This window comes from Aphelocoma coerulescens, chromosome 2, assembly GCF_041296385.1.
Source record: "Aphelocoma coerulescens isolate FSJ_1873_10779 chromosome 2, UR_Acoe_1.0, whole genome shotgun sequence".
NCBI classification, from domain to species: Eukaryota; Metazoa; Chordata; class Aves; order Passeriformes; family Corvidae; genus Aphelocoma; species Aphelocoma coerulescens.
The window spans coordinates 123,941,324-123,954,052 of record NC_091015.1 but is presented as its reverse complement, the minus strand read 5'-3'; the positions used below and the strand labels follow the sequence as shown (position 1 = coordinate 123,954,052).

The window sequence follows — 12,729 nt, the reverse complement described above, 5'->3', positions numbered from 1 at the left end:
ATCTACATTTTTCCCCTAAATGAAAAAAAGACAACTTTTGAATGCTTCCACCATTTTGTATTATAAATTTTTATTCTAAGAGCTTCATCTTCTTCTTTATAAACACCCTGCAAATCAAATTCTTTTTATTCTTTTAAGTCTAAAAAGATTATTCTTTTATTTTTCTTTTAACTCTTTTATCCATAAATTTCCTCTTGTTCACTGGCTTGGATTCAGGTTTTTTTTTCATTTTCTGCTTAATGTATGTTCATTACTATTGGCATCTCATTTTCTAACTTTTTCTTTTTTGTTTCAGTATTAATAGTGCTTATATTTCCATGCTTTCTTAACTCATATAGCCTTTTTTTCTGGACTTATGTGAATTTGGTGAGATAACAATTTCTCAAACAGTTTGCAGCAATCATTCATATTTTTCTGCTTTAATTACACAGCTCAGATATTTTAGGCTGTGTAAAATACACCTTTTCTAAAGCAACAAACAGATGTATTGGGGGGTTAGGCTGTATTCTGTTTTCACATAACAAACACGGCCAATTTACAATCCTGAGCAGTTGTCGGATTTTATTTCAGACATAAATTTCTCTTCTTCTATTAGATGAATTCCTGTATAACTTTCACCATGTTGGATACAACCAATATGAGCTTTTTTGTTGTTTGGGAAGTAATGAAGCTGTCATCCATGCTTTTAAAAAATTACAAGGCCATTTTAGTTCTACCAGCTAGATACTTCCCGCACACGTCAATCCCATTGAAATCTGTTCATGTAATATAGCTTTTTTCATCCTACATCTTATATGAAGAAAGATGTCTAAAGGAATGACCATCCCACTCTCTTGTGTGATTTAGTAGTCCAGAGAAGTTGCCAATTGTCACTTCATCTTATTCCTTACTCAGAAACATTTGAGATTATTTCCTTCAGAGCTGCCAATGACTCAGAAGCAAGTACTGGTGTAGTTGATGCAGAGTGCTTTTCTTCCTGTTCCTTTGCTCATCTGGCTCTTCCTAAACAAAAAACAAACAAACCAAAAAAACCCCAACCAGTCAACCAAAAACCCCACTAAAAACACCCCAAAAAAACTCAAACACCAAAAAGCCTGCAAACAAACCTTAACATAACAGGAATTAAATTCTATTTCATAATAATCACTCAGTCAAATAAAAGAGTTATTTGGTAAGGGGACTGGGTTTGAAAATCACAGTTGCTATACTAATTCACAGAAACATTTCCTACATAGCATTACTTATAGACTCAGCATTCCCAGACCAGGAGGACTGTCCAACATGTGCTTTCATCTCAGTGCAGAAAGACATAAACAATAGCAAAATGCAAGACAGTGCAGAATCAGGCTAAAATGAGGGTAAATTACACACACTGTTGTTTTCAAAGGTGGCTCCCTCTCCAAGTGGCTCAGTCCCTGGCATCTGAGCAGTATGAGAGCATCTGCACTATCAGAGGCACTGCACATACCATGCCCACTGTAACTTACGAAGATCTCTTAGGCTGGAATTCACTCCCTCCTCTCTCAGCCTTAGGTGCCTCTGAGGTAGAAGTCAAGCACTGGCCATGTGGGCTGCACCTCTGGTCCCTACTCATGAGCCCAAATTAGAGGCTGGTTTTGCTAGTGTGGCTATTTCCTTCCCTACACCTCAACACACCTGCTTCTATGAAAGTGGTGAGAATAGTGGGTGTGGAGAGAGAATTCTGTGAGGGCTGTGACATCCTATGGGACACGTGCTGTAAAAATACCATTATGGGACATACTCCTGCAGCTCCATTGGTACCTTCTGAAAAATGTACTGTGTTGCCTGCTGTGAGGGTCAGGAGCACTGACGAAACTTAGCATCTTGTAGACACTGACCTATTGTCAAATATTACTTTTTGTTCATTGGTTTGGTTCATTGTTTGTTTGCTTCCCCTTACCTTGCAGATGAGTTATGTTTGTTTCTTAGTGCAGCTCTGAAGAAAATCTCTCCTTCCTCTGCCACCTGTCTAGTTGCCTGAATCTTGGAGTTCAGTTGGGCAGCCTCAGGATTTTCAAAAATCCCCACAGCTAAGCAGATAGTAGAGGTAGGGCAGCTTTATGTCCTGTCACCCTCCCATAATTACCTGGTTGACTGGATGGGCAAAGGGAAATAACCTGCACCTCTTCAATCAGAGAAATAATGCACATATCTTTTAAAAAGGGTTGGAGAAATTACTCTGCAAGGCATCATACCTTGGGTTAGAACAAATTTTTGACACTTGCTCACTACCCTGATCTGAGACTTGCATCCCTACTACAGTTTTGCTTAATGAGAAGCTAACGAGCCTGGGCTGGTGCAGTATCCTGTGCCACAGGGCTCATCACCTCACCAGCAACCACAGCAGAAACAGAGAATGAGGAAAAACAATGAAATGGCAGGGCAGTGATACAAGATCAGATTCTGTTTTCCCTCCTAGACACAGGAGAGAAAACAGAATAGTATCAACAAACAGAGGTAGTGGTCACTTCTTGAGATGTATCTGAAGGTTTGTTTTGGAGGTAAACTTCAAAATAACTGAAAAGCTCTTTCCTTTCTTTTTATTTTCTTGATTATGTGGGTCAGAGACTGAAGAAATGTATGCAAGAAAGTAAGAGGCAAAACTGAATGCAATTAGTCACAAAATGGAAATGAAGATTTCAAAGAGAATCGCATGAGAATCAGTCAATAATGCTTACAATCACTTTAATTTCTAAACTGAATAACTGGTGTTGGTGAATATTTTACTGCCTTTGAAACCCTTTTTTACTAAAAAAAACCCCAAACCTGCAAGAACTCAAGCAGTTTGCAGCCTGCATTCTTTCCTCAAAACATAAATGGCAGAATTTTTCCTGTGTCAAAAAACCCAAACCATCTCACTTCACCATCTGTCCACTGCACCTCAACAGCAGGACTCTCTCAACTTCAAAGAGACCTCCTCTTCCTGACAAACATGTGAGACCACAGCTTCTCCACAAAGCTGCCCATGTCTGGGTGGGAGGTACCACTATTTTGTGCTGCTGCTTTGCACCAAAACTGAACCTCAGTTTTGTCTGCCAGGTAGGAAGAAGATTAAATATACAGCATCTGCAGTGACTCAATAGGTACATTTAGTGCTCAGCAGCTTAAATATCCCCATAAGGAATTTCATCCTGGGTACTTATTCACCAGTGACCCAGATGGACTAAAGAGGAACCTGGGCATGGAGGAGGTCAGGGTGTGGAAGTTATAGTACTCATGTCAGGAGGTGATCAGAAAGCTGATGCTGTGCACTTTCCTGCTCCTCAGTGAACTGATTCACTCTGAATGGTTCATTTATTTATGTGACCATCTAGGGGGAAAAAGTCTTTAATTGCAGGCTCCATAATGTGTTCTTCACATTAAATTCCAAAGTGCTGATTTCAGTGGATTCTGTTTAGAGGTCCATATAGTTTTGTTGGTGAACTGTACTCATTCTTTAACTCTCTTGGTTTTGTTGACATTATATTCTTTACAACGCTATAAATCACCTTTGGAATGAGGCTAAATACTGCTAACCCCTTTGTACAGAGGAAAAACAAGTTATGACACTAAAAAACATAATATACATCTGCCCCAGTACAATCTCTGTAGGGATAAAGTATAACTAAATATAGAAATGAGAACTGAATTCTATATTTTGAAGTAAAGATCACCTTCTTTAGACCTAGTATGCCATATTTTGGCAAAGGTAGATATATTTCTTTCTCTCATCCTTCTTTCCACCCTTGAGCAAGTTGGAGTTTTTTGCCCCCAAAGACATTATCTTTCCATGTCTTCTGACTGTGCTTTTGTAGCTGTTGTTATAATAAGCAGGAATAACAGTGCAAAAAAGGCCATCCAAATGCTTGCTGTCTTTCATTACATCCAGAGATCAGTCTCAAGAGTGCAGAGACCTTCATGAGGTCTAAACCAAAAAGATCGGTCTTGGAAGACAGCTTTTCCCAATGTTAGAGATTAGTTCTTCAGGAAGTAAACTCATGTCAAGGATTTATCTGACACAAGTGTGTTTTTTATGTGAGTAAATTTGCTCACATCTCTTTTCCAGAAACCCAGGTGTTGTGTATGACACACAACTCATCGTCTAGGTTGTGAACTACATTTTAACCCTCTTTCAGAGATGCTAAACTCATGGATGATGGTGAAAAACAGTAAGGTGAACTTGCCTTGCAGCTAAGATTTTAAAAGCATAATAACTCTACTTTTTAGATAGTCAGAACTTAGTGAACCATTGAAAGTGACCCAGTTCATTGAGCAGAGCTGAACAGATGGAATTCCAGCCTCGCCATGCTTGGGTGATTCTCTGAACAATACAAAATCTTCCTTCAAATCTGTCTCCCCCAAACTTCCTGCCTCATGCACATAATATTTTTGTATGTTTTGGTCACTTGTCAGTTCAGCTCACCATGTTTTGGGATAGAGTAGGTGACAATTTATTGGCCTATTGTTTGGGTTTTTTCCTTAGAGCTTCTAAAACTTTGGCTTTTTTGTTTCAGGCTTTAAAAAACAAACAGAAATGATCCTATAGTATGGTCTTTGTTGGAAAATGTCTCACCAGGCTCTGGTCCCTGAAATGCAGTGGCTATTTTCCCTTTTTTTCAATTGACTTTCCTACCATTGAATGCTGACAAAACATACTTACTGCACTTTTGTGATTTACAGCAAGCCTCTTGCTCAGCAGCTCTAAAGGACATGGTGGCCCTGTGGCCACCAAACAGAAAACACCAGTACTACCTGTGAGCTGGCTGCTGCACCAGGGAAATGAGAGGTAAGGAAGTAATTTTGGAAAAAGTAAGAAATAAATGCAATCAGAAGGCTGCCATCACTTTCTATGGGACAAGAGCAGAGAAAGGTGATGGATGGAAGGCTTAGGGTAAGGTATTGATTTGCTAAATCAGTGCTGAGCATGGCAGAGACCTATTCCTGGAGCTGCAGTATTGTATGTTCTCCTAAAGAGCAAAGTGTCCAGGGCTCTGGTGCTCATGGACTGACAGAAATAAGCAAGCCTGGGTGAGGTGGGCTTCAAGCTAAGCACAGGAAGATGTGCTCAGAAGTACTGTAGGGTATAAATCTTCCACCATGCCTGAACACCTTGGAAAACGATCTCCATTTCAGATTCATTTTGAAGTGCCTGTAGCAAGCTCCCCACTCCTCCTGCTTAGAAAAGTAATAGAGTCTCAGTGTTTGTTTCTTTTTTAGTAAGCTGAGGGTTGATTGAACAGATTTTGGTGTCCTGATTTTGCCTGGGATAGACTTTCTTTTTTCTCAGTAGCTGGTACAGTGCTCTGTTTTGAATTCAGTATGAGAATAATGTTGATAACACGCTGATGTTTTAGTTGCTGCTAAGTAGTGCTTACCTTGAGTACTTAGTTGCCAGTTGGGGTTAAACTGTGACACTTGGGAGAAGAAGGACTCATACTAGTACATCAAAGGGTAACTAAGAAAAAACAGCCTGCTGAAGCCATTCAGCCTGGACTGTATCAGATCACATAGCTGTGGCATGAATAGGGAAATACTCATCCACTGTGCAAGGAAAAGGCATCATCTGTAATAGAAAGGTGACTAAAACGCAAGAAAAATAGCATGGTCTGGGCAGGCACAGAGAAGGGCTGTAAGGCTGGTTGGGGGAATGAAGATCTTTTTGTATGTGAGACCAAAAGGTACTCATTTTTTGTAAAAAACAAAGGCTTTGAAGAGATACTTCCCCGCTGGATGTGTGCATCCATAAGGCAAGTAAAAAGAGAAACACAGCGATGGAGAAGAGTCTACAGGATAGCGTAGGTAGAAGCACACTTGGGTATAGGCTGATTAGGAGGCTTCTACTCAACTAGAAGGTGGCTCTGAAACATTTGAAGAAGGTTTACTACCTTCCTGCTAAATTGGGGTAAGCCAGACCAAGCAGAGCTCAGTGGGTATATCTGGCATGGCTTCACATAAGGAGGGACTCCCTGACCAAGGGGTCATTTCCCAGGTAAAGATGCCTGCACTTGTAACTAGTACTTGGTATTTATCCTAGGAGAAATATCTATGAAAAGAGACAAAATCTCTCCTCTTTTCCCCGTTGGTGTGATGGCCCTCTCCCAAGGCAGTACAGCCAGGTCTGTCATCTACCTTTGCTATAGCCATTTAGCAAATGAAGGGTTGTTACTCAAATTCTTTTCACCTGCACCTTGTTCACTGACTTTTCTTTAACACATCCCTGAAGCCTCTCTGTGTGGTAAAGGGGGACAGTAGAGGTACTTGTAATCTATTAACCACAGCACCAATAACAGGGGTGATAACAGCGTCCTTGGCATGTGGGCACATTCCCTATCTTCCTGGAAAGGTTTTAACCAATTTGTACAAGTGCCTCCTTCTTCTGTTTCTCTGTGTGCATACACCAGTTGGGTTACAGACAGCTCTGCTGCATGCAAGTGGCTGCAGCCACACCTGTAATGGCCCTGTTCATCACACAGACTTGGTCAGCAGCCCTTCCTCAGACAGGCACCCAGTGCTGAGTCATGAGCACACCTGCTGCTTTCCAGAGAGCTGGCACAGGTACCTGCTGTATTACCTCCTGGGTGAACAAAAGAAGGGAAATAAAATGCAAAGAACTTACTGATCATCAAAAATAGTAACTCACATGAGAGGAGTTCTCCTCTGGTAGCTGTCAGCTCAGACTATAGAGCACTGGAGGATGCTCCAGTGGCTGGGTGAGGTTTGTATCCATCCCCTGAATTCAGCAAGTACTGCTGTTTGGGATTTACTAATGCTAGGTGAGCCACACCATAACCCTGTGGCAGGCAAAGATCACACAGGTTTGTCACCATACACTGACCAGATGGGACGCTGGGGTAGCCTGACTCCTGCCTCACAGAACCATTTTCTGTCCTGTCTCAGCTGGGACAATTGCCAGCAGGCTCTCCTGGCTACATGGCTCCATGCAGCCCCTGAACCTTGCAGCAGGCACCCTGGAGTCCAGGGACAGCCATCCCCTGGCCCCCACCACCAGCACAGGTGGAGTTTGACTCGCTGGCTCATAACCCCTTTGATGGGCTGCCCTCACTGGGCAGAGGGTGGGGCAGGCACTGCCGACCCCCCTGGTCTAGAGCACCTTCCCCTCTTGGTAGGATGCACGTTCTCTGCTGAAGGCAAATAATCTTTGTTAAGCCTCTGCCCTAGCCACAGTGGCATCCATTTAACCAATAGAGAGAGGCAAATAGCAATCATCTTGTGTGATCCAGCGGGAAGCTGGACAAGGAGAAACTATTCACAGCATATTAATGCCTCGCTTGAGCCTAGTAAGTGTTATAATTAGGTGGCATTAATTAGTGCTGGAAAAGACTGTCATGTTTTATACCAAACCTTTGGCTTAAAGATAGGAACAGAATAGTTTTCTTGAAAAAAATTCCATGTATATTTTCTTGTTTTACTAGTAAGGATTTTTAATCAGTTGAATGAACTTGTATGTACTAGTTAACTTTGCTGGAGTTTAGTGGTTGTATTTAAAGCAGATTTTATCCTAGAATGATATTAATTTGATAGGATCCCTGATCTGTAAAACCATTGGTTATCTTGGTCTCTCCTGATAAGAAAAAAAAAGTGCCGAGGGTTTCCAGTTGGTGAGCACATTTGGGCAGAATCTTTCACACGTCACAAATTGCAGATGGGAGGCAGTGATCTCGAACATGCAGTCACATTGCGTGACCATCTGACACCTTCCATTTAGAAAAATAATACTTTCCTCACAGCATACGCTCCCTGCTGCAACCAGCACCAAAAATTATGCCTGGGAGAGCTGTTCCTCCTAGACTAAGGTCTTAAATATTTCTTAGGCTGCTTTTAAAAGATTCATGCAGCAGCACCACCTCACTCACATCCTGCTAAACCAGAGAAAATACTGAAATTCTTCCCCAGACGGTGTTAATCACAAAATAGATGAAAAGAACAAAAGGGGGAAAAAGACAGCAGGAAAATTATGTACTCACACTAGCAGAGTGAACAATGGAAGGCTCTTGTTGTATGTGTAATTCAAACATGCCCATGTAAAACAATGCATGGAGTTATTTCCTATTGCTACCAGTTTCTCAGCTGCATAAAATCCCATAACTATGTGTAAGGTAAGCTTTCAAATGCCCTGGTTTTGTGAATAATTCCTTTTGACAATGTGGTGTACTGATGCTCATTCATTTGAAATAGCAATGACCATTTCAGGGTGTCCTTTGCTATATTGAGGTGTCAGTAGTGATAAAAAAAATCTTTACTGTTTAAGGACAAAGCCATGTGAATTTAAAGGGTGACATCTCACACTAGCCTATTGTGTCCTCTTTGTCACTATGTCCCAATAAAAAATCAAGAATAAAAATTAACCAACACTCATTCTTTCTGCCCAAATTACAAGGCTGACTAGGAACATATATGTTAACCCATGTTATTATCTTCTGTAGCTTGGCGTGACCTGAAACAGGAGGCAGCTCCTTCTGTTCTACCTGAAGAGTGTAATCTTAAAGACTTGACCATGTTTTCCTATTCATCTGCCTAGCAGATGTGCCCCACAGCAGCCAAGTACTTAATTTCTGCAGTGTCTTCCTTCCCTCACCACCATTTCAGTCTCTGAGTGCCACTGAGATCCATGAAAAGGAGGCGCCTGTTTAGCTGTTAGAATGTGGGTGTTTTCCTAGAGGGTGGGGCACTGGTTGGTTGTTGTACTGGTGGCATTTACCAAACTGATGGAAGGGCAAACATCTCATCTCATTTTGTACAGGGATATGCTGCTCTGGCTGCTGTGAATGTTATGTGAGCCACAGCAAAGCCCTGCAAGGACCTCTCACATCCACCTAGCAGGGCTAAATCAGGACCTAGGGCATGTCTCTGCCCAACAACCTAGCAGGGACTCTGCCAGCCCCCGGCAGTTTTATTGGCAGTTCTGTGTCACTGCAGATTTCTGGCTGTTTGGGCCATTCTGAACCCCCCGTGGAGAAATATGGGTGTTGCAAACACCCACCATGCAGAAATAGCAATTAGTGTCTGCCACCATGGGCCAGGTGTGAGCTCAGGGATCAGAGAGGAAAGGCTCTATCTCCTTTTCTGTCTTCTGGCACATCTAGAAGAAGTGCCAGAAGCACTGGTGAGGCCACACCTAGACAGTGATGAGGTTGCAGCTTGAGGGCTCTGTCCAGATCTGGGCACTCACTACAGGAAAGACATTGAGGTGCTGGAGCATGTCCCGAGGAGGGCAGTGGAGCTGGGCAAGGGTCTAGAGAGCGCCATGTAAGAGAGATGGGGTTGTTTAGTCTGGAGAAAAGGAGGCTCGGGGGAGACCTTATCACTATCTACAACTGCCTGAAAGGTGGCATCCAGGTGGGGGTTGGTGTCTTTCCACTGACAACCAGCAACAGGATGAAAGGACATAGCCTCACACTGGACTGGGTGGGATCAGGTTGGATATCAGGAAAAGGTAGTTAAGCTCTGGAACGGGCAGTGTAGGAAGTTGGAGTCACCATCCCTGGAAGCTGTTAAGAAATGACTGGATGTGGCTCTTAGTGCTGTGGTTTAGTTGGCATGGTCGTGTTCAATCAAAGGTAGGACTTATCTTGGAGATCTTTTCCAACCTTCATGGTTCTATGATTCTATGATCTTTTCAATGCCCCAAGCCCTGAACTGGCTCTTTGAGACATTAAATTCTCCAAGCTCCTGTCTTGTACTTGCCTGCCCAAGCCTCCACAGACTTCCTCCTTCCCATGGCATCCTCTCCTGCAAGGTCTTCCTTGCTATGCTGCAGCTGTGTGAAGACTCTGTGCTGCTTTCACAAGGCACACAGGACTTCTGGGCACGGTGTTACCCACTGCCTCTCTCCTGGTAGAAGAAGGTGAGCTCCCTCCCGGGCAAAGCAATGTGTGCTGCACCTCTAGTGCATGCAGTGTGCAGTTAGCGTGTCTGCACCAGGATCTACAGGCGAGGGAAGCACTGTGCATGGAAGCTGGGAGGACAAGGAAGCATGGCAAACAGCCAAGATGGGCATGAGGGAGATGTGCAGCTGCCTCCCTCCTCCTCCAGCCCCCAGCGTGGATGTGCACACCATCGTGGCCAGTGCCAGCGTGTCTCTGTGCTCCCTTTCAGGTGGGTGCCCCTGTGTGGTGTTTGGCTACACAGAGGCCCCTCCTGCCCCTTCCACCACCAGCCTTGCTGGATGTGCTGGTGCCTCCTGGTCCCACAATGAGCTGCTCCATCTACCCATGTGGTCACAGACTGCCTTTCACACCTCGTGGAGAACAGGGGTTGCTGTTTTAGGGTGTTGCAGACTGGTTCACTTTCGGCACCAAGACAAAATTCTTCCCCTTGGAGCTAAAAATGTCTGATCCTGAAGCGTCTCCCTCCTTGGACTATTTAAACAGAATACAGACTTAAACCTCTCATTTTAACAGCTTATAGGCATCTATATAGATCACCACAGACTGTGACTTGCCTTGCGAGGATTACAGGCCTCAGGCTTTCTTCCCAAAAGCAAAGATCAAGTGGTGTTCCTAATGTCCATCACAGGAAGAAAAAAATCTAATGACTTTCCAGAATAATCTCCCCAGTGGTAGTACTGCCTGCAGGAGGAGGCCTGGGGATACTCAGAATGGGAGCCAAGTCCTCCCTGTGGCTCAGGACAGCCTACATTATTTTGGGGCAGATGGCTGAATACCCAAACCCCGGACTTTTCCACCTTGAATCCCACTTTTCTGACCTATTAGATTAAAAGTTGTGACCTGCTTCTTATATCTCATCCTTGTGCCTGCCAGGAGTCATCACTGTGTCTGGATCAGTAAGGCTGAGCCAACTGGTGAACTTGTCTCATTATCTCCTCGCCGAAAACTTACAAGCGTTACTTATTCTTGGATACTTGTAATTTTTATGCTTTTCCTACCCAGAAGATTAGCTCAGGCATAGCAGAGCTCAGAGCACAAACCCATCTTTTGGCATTAACTTATCCTGGGCTGGCTGTCATTTTACAGTACTTGCACAAAAAGAGTAACTAGCAACAGCACTTACAAATCATAGATTATATTGTATTGGTTTATCTCATATTGTTTGCCTTAAATTTATATTGTGCTTTAAATGTCACCCATTAAAATTATTAGGGCAAGGTTTGCCCTCAGTTTACAGCCCCTCTCCCCAGCAGCTCATAAGAGAAGCTGCTTCACAGTTGTCCTCAGCTCATTTTAATCATGCCGTAGAAGTCAGAGAGAGTGTCCAGAGAGTTGTAACACAGCCTGGAGCTGTTTCACTTCTGGACAAGATTTCACTTTGTAAACCCAGGTACCAAACCAGGCAAAGTGCCTTAGAAATATGCATTTCCTTTCATTTAACCCCACCCTAAATCCTTGACTTCTATTTGGGTGCAGTGATGCAAAAGTAGATAAGGGAACAAAAAGCCCCACCTTGTCTTTGGCAATAGGTTTTTCTGAGTTCCCATCTAAGCCTAAGGAAGACCATTCCTTTTTTTAGGAGAGTACTTTAATTAATGTATTCCTTCTGAGTGTTGTTCTTCTGTCTCATGTGTTGCTTTGCATTTTCCTGTCTGCCCTCACATTTCCTCTAAAACACAGTTCTTAAATAGCTTCAGCCGTGCATACAGAACTTTCCGTGGATGTTCTTAATCTGTGAAAACAAGATCTGCAGCAGAGACAGTAATGCAGCCCTAAGCACAGAGATGCCAGTGACACTTCTTCAGTGCCTTTAAACTGGTGAATGTGATCTTATTTTGGCTAGTGACAAATCCCAGTGATGAAATGTCAGCAGTGTTTACACAGAAGTCAGACAGTGCAAAATTAACCCTTTCCAGCACTGTTCTCAGGGTAAAACAAAGCTGTTGTTTCGTTCTGTAAGAATCAGGCTGGCAGAAAAGAAGGAAAGTGGTATGGAAGAATTGCCAAAGGCCCATGTGGGGAGGGTCAGTAGAGACCGTGCGAAGCTGGCCATGCTCTGTGTTACAAACTGAACAAGCTATGAGTTTCTTTTGAGTTGTCCTGGGCAGAGTTTTCCAGACACACCTAATGAGGGCAATGTCACAATTTGTGCAGATTTCCTTAATGTGAATTTGAACCAAAATCACAGCTATCTTCCAAGATCATCTTTGCCATTACATACCTGGTGTCCAGGTCTCTCCACTTCTGTAGGACACTTTAGGTGTGATACAAAGCTGGACAAAGTTTAAGTGCAAAACTTGAGATATATTTTGCCATTTAACACTCTGAATGCTCATTAACAGCACGGGTGGTGGTCTAGGGACATAAAGGCAGACAGCAAAAAAGGAGGAAATTGGATCCTTCTGTTAAAGGTCCTGACTTGTGTTGAGCATTAGGTCTACAGTGCATATCATATCACTACCATGACTGAAAAAGTCCTGAAGCAGGGGATATGCAGGAGCAGGGAGTGGGTAGCCAGAGCTGAGCGAGCCAGCAAGTGGCAAGATGGGTGGAATATATAAGTGGTAGTAAAGCACTAACACTTCCCCTGCAAAGAAGCATGTCAAAAGGCCTTGGAGGAAATGGGACCTGAAGATCCAGTTGTAAGAGACAGTGGAGATGTCCAAGTGGAGAGAGTTGAAGGCATCTCTGCAAGGGGAAACAGCAGGTGACAGGTACAATGGTGCCCAAAGTGAGGTCCAAATACAGAGGGAGGCAGGAGAGGCAAAAAGCAAAATTAATTGTGGAGTAACGAGGCAGATGAGAACTTTTCGTAATGGCA

The 12,729-nt window shown here is 43.3% G+C and overlaps 1 long non-coding RNA gene across 2 annotated transcripts; it reads right to left on the bottom strand.

The window, feature by feature from the left end:
• Positions 1-546: 546 nt before the first annotated feature.
• Positions 547-2,101, bottom strand: LOC138105904 (uncharacterized). 2 transcript variants are annotated; one of them, XR_011148783.1, is made up of 2 exons: positions 1,922-2,101; positions 547-1,002 (listed from the first exon to the last, which is right to left on the bottom strand). It is a non-coding gene; the product is annotated as an uncharacterized lncRNA (long non-coding RNA). The 2 variants fall into 2 exon arrangements; XR_011148784.1 differs by lacking the exon at positions 1,922-2,101 and adding an exon at positions 1,488-1,623.
• Positions 2,102-12,729: the final 10,628 nt, after the last annotated feature.